Genomic DNA, 4,127 nt, shown 5'->3' with positions numbered 1-4,127 from the left:
AGGTAGTTAATGATACATGGAATATATTTCTATATTATTGCAATAACGATGTCTTTATGTTGTATTTTTTTAGAACAGATTTATTATTAGTTGGCTAGTGTGTTAGTTATAAAGTATGAAGTCGTCAGGTATTAATAATAGGAATTGATCAAAGCTTATACATTTATTGTGATATTTATATTGTGAATTTAAGTAGTTAGAGTTTTGGTTTGGTAATAAATATATAATAAACGAATTAATGTGCTTATTGTGTATCTAATTAAAAGAACAATGAAAAGTTGAATACCATAGGGGTACGTATGTTATACAAAGAATTTGCATCAACATTTTTTTGGTTATATACTTGTACTGATATTTGTTTCTTGAACTAAAGAATTATACAGTACCTACTACACAATATAATAATCTGCAGCTACATAGGTAGGTAGCTGTTGGTAATTAAATTTTTTATCTAATATAATATCTAACATCAGAAATATTGTTAATTATCAACTATAAACAACTAAGAACTAGAATTATCAACTATAAACACAATATAATATACTGTATCTTAAGCAATATGTAATTATTTAACAATTTTTTTGGGAAATAAAAACTGGTACTAAATTCTTTTTGACTATTTAATTTCTAAGTCACAAATAATGGTGGACAAATAGCAAGAAAATTATACAAGTAAAACATAATTTTAACTTATTTCTCTAATGGGATTTTGGTATTGATCTACTTAGTAGGATATGCAGTTATCATATTTTTGAATATTTATATTCAATATTGTTCAGGAACAGCCCAATTACTCTGAAAAAAAAATATATGGTCAAATTCTTTGAAAAGAAACTTTTAAAATCAGTAATGATAAAAAAATATATAATTGTTGTATAGCAGAACCAGGGGACACAGAATTAGGGGAATTAACAATAGATTATTAAAAACTGCCTTCTCTTAAAAAAGTAGTATTATATGCACTTAGAAAGACTATAAAGGATATAAGTACGCATAGAAAGAAAGTAAGTATCTATACTACTGATATATATATATATATATATATATATATATATATATATATATATATATATATATATATATATATATATATGAATCTGATACCTACAGTATACAATATTACTAGTATAAAAATAACAGCACAGTCGGCACACTTTAAAATAAAAAAGCAGCATAATATTCAGGTATGTATCTAAGTAAAATTTTCTCAAAAATATTAGAATATGAAATAAATTGCAACTAAATTTTAATTAATACATAAACAAATAACAAATAAAATTGTCAGTGTTATTAAAACTTTATGCAAATATATTATGTTACCTTAATACTTTGTCTTTAATCCTACTCTTCTGACATGGCTTTTCCAACTTATCCCCAAATCTCAATTCTTGTTATTAAGAATAATATTTATGAACTTTTGTTTCCATATTAATTTCAATATATTTGAATAAAACTGGAAAAATAATCAATATTGACACTTGAAATTTTAATTTCTTATGTCCTTAAATTATTTATATCGTGTTGTACATAATATTTACATAAATATTCAATTTAAAAATAGATCAGCACTTGAACGAGTGAATATAAAATAGTATATCATCAATTTCTATGAGCAATATCATTACTAAATCAAGGAAATCTATTCCTAATGCCAATTTAAATTCTGTGAAGGCACAACACTTTCTTCAATATTTGTTTACTTCCAAACAATGTCAAAGCATGTAACTTGAAATAATATTTCAAGTATATATTTTAATTTTTGACATTAAGCACTCACATTTAGAACATCTGAAATAAGAAATTTTGTAATTCTACACGTCTAAAAAGATATAATAACATTTTTCTCACTACAGAGCGAAATTTCTTTGCGGCTTCAGATACAAAACTTGCGAATTTCCATACATCGAAATACAAAATAAGATATTATTTATTAGTAGACAAATACCAGAATATAGAAGGCCAAACCAAACCTCTAGGAAATAACTTTAAAATAAATTATTTATTCAAAAAACGTTTGGATTTTGGATCTATAAATTACAATAACAATCTCATCACATTTGTCAGTGAAATGAGTCAAAAAACATAGGTTACCGTCAATTTATATGTTTTCAATTTCAAATACTCGACGCCCATTGGTCGTGACGAAATCGTCTTCCTCGACAAAATACGGCACGTTTTTTTTGGGCCAGTCGAATATCCTTATTCTATATATCCTTGTACCTACTTATAAGTACAATTCTTTTAAAAGTTCCTCAATATGGCCGACCTAGTTACGAAAATTGGTAATTTTTTTTTAATGAAAAATAAGTTGGCGTTAGCGAATTTAGAAATTGATTTAGTCTTTGGTTAACAATAACATTTTTCAGGATTGTCAAGTTGACGTTAAAGTTAGGTTATTAGGTTGTTGTCATAAATAAAAACATAGATTATTGAAATTATTTAATAAGAATAAAGGTATTTTTCCGCAGATCCGAAAAGATTTTACTTAAAGGTATTTTATAAACTTTCTCAGTGAGAATATTAACTCCCCTGTTTCTTTTATTTCAGTTAAAGGAACGTAAGAACTATAGGAAGTGAATTTTTGTTTTCGTGTTTTGACGATATCTGAGAGTTCCTAGAATTATCAAGATTATTGAATAATTATAGTTGTTTAATAAGTGAAATTAATAGAAGACTTGGAAATAGGATGATGCGTTTCATGTTATAGTTTATAGATCATCTCATTTCTCTTAATTTGTTTTTATTTCAGTACAGTTAATGACAATTGAATTGATGTGTGCAAAAACAGCTATATATTTTCAAACATCTTATTTGAATATTTCTTTTATATACTGTTAAACTGTATCAACTACAAAGTCTTTAGCAAAAAGTTATAAGGTAATAAATTTTGTAGATATAATTTATGAAAATTTATATATAAAGATTAGAACACACAATCCTCTGAGGGAAAAAGAAATACTCAAAAACTCATTAAATATACTTTATTAAAAATAACAACATACAAAAACATCCATGCAAACTGTAATAATCAGAACATTATCCACATTATACCTTTATTAAATTTGTGTTCACACTCCTGTCAAGAAAGCCAGAAATGTTTGTTTAAATATTAACTTATTTTAAATTGCCAGACACATCAGAATATGTCACAACCACAACTATAGGTTTGGAATCAATACTAAATTTTATACCTAGTAAGGAATGTGTCAACTAACAAGTATAAGATAAAAAAGAATTATTAATATAGAGTGTAATATACAATGTCCTTCTGCTTATTTATGAAATGATTTTCCTTTCAAATGCGAGGAATACCAGTAAAATAAAACATAATTTTTGGTTTGGTTTGGTGTTTGATATTCTAACTACATCTATTACAAACCTTAAGTGCTTTTAGTGAGTAACTGTATTTTTTATTATTCTTTGTGTATCCTGTAAAGGAAAAAAATATATATTTCAAGAAATATAAAAACAATGCAATAGATATCAAACAGATTCAAAAAAACTATTTACAATTATTGTACATATTATATATTTCAAGTGTTATTTGATCCTTGGTCCCATTACCAACATTACCTTATTTAGGTCTTCTCTACTAACTCAACTTTTAAACCTTCTTTATATTTTAAAATTGATTTACAACAATCTGTAATGCCCGCGCTGTTTCCTGAAATATAAGTTTTAATCTATTTATTATCATATACATATTACAAACCTGAAAATTACTGATACGAGGAAACTTCTCAAAATAATTAGAGACCTTTTTACAAACATCTGGACTAATTTATTTTCACGAATTTGTGGACGAGTCAATGTTTTCTAATACGTTTTTAAGAAGCGTTTTACACATTTTGAATTTTTTCCAGCCTATTCATCAGTTCTTGATCGGTGATGGTCTGCAGGCTAAATAAAAGATCAGGCTGCAGGTTAAATAAAAGAACAAAATCCAGTAGAATTTGTGAATAAAAACTCAAAAAATAATGAAAATATTTAGAAAAAGGAACCGTTAACGTCAATGTCAGCTAAGTGTCAGAGTTCAATTGGATTTACCACAGATTATCAATTTGAACGATTTCAACTACAGTCGATTCCAGTCTAGAGATTTTCGTTTTTTAAGCCTCCCATACTGA

General features: G+C 25.9%; 1 long non-coding RNA gene across 1 annotated transcript; it reads right to left on the bottom strand.

Annotated features, from left to right (window-relative positions):
- Positions 1–746: 746 nt before the first annotated feature.
- On the bottom strand, positions 747–1,564 carry LOC115878342. The gene is made up of 3 exons (XR_004049503.1): positions 1,539–1,564; positions 1,321–1,453; positions 747–795 (listed from the first exon to the last, which is right to left on the bottom strand). It is a non-coding gene; the product is annotated as an uncharacterized LOC115878342 (long non-coding RNA).
- Positions 1,565–4,127: the final 2,563 nt, after the last annotated feature.

Source organism: Sitophilus oryzae, unplaced genomic scaffold, assembly GCF_002938485.1.
Source record: "Sitophilus oryzae breed Bouriz unplaced genomic scaffold, Soryzae_2.0 scaffold_1508_pilon_pilon, whole genome shotgun sequence".
Lineage (NCBI taxonomy): Eukaryota > Metazoa > Arthropoda > Insecta > Coleoptera > Curculionidae > Sitophilus > Sitophilus oryzae.
The sequence above is the reverse complement of the archived record's forward strand: the minus strand, read 5'-3'. Positions and strand labels throughout refer to the sequence as shown.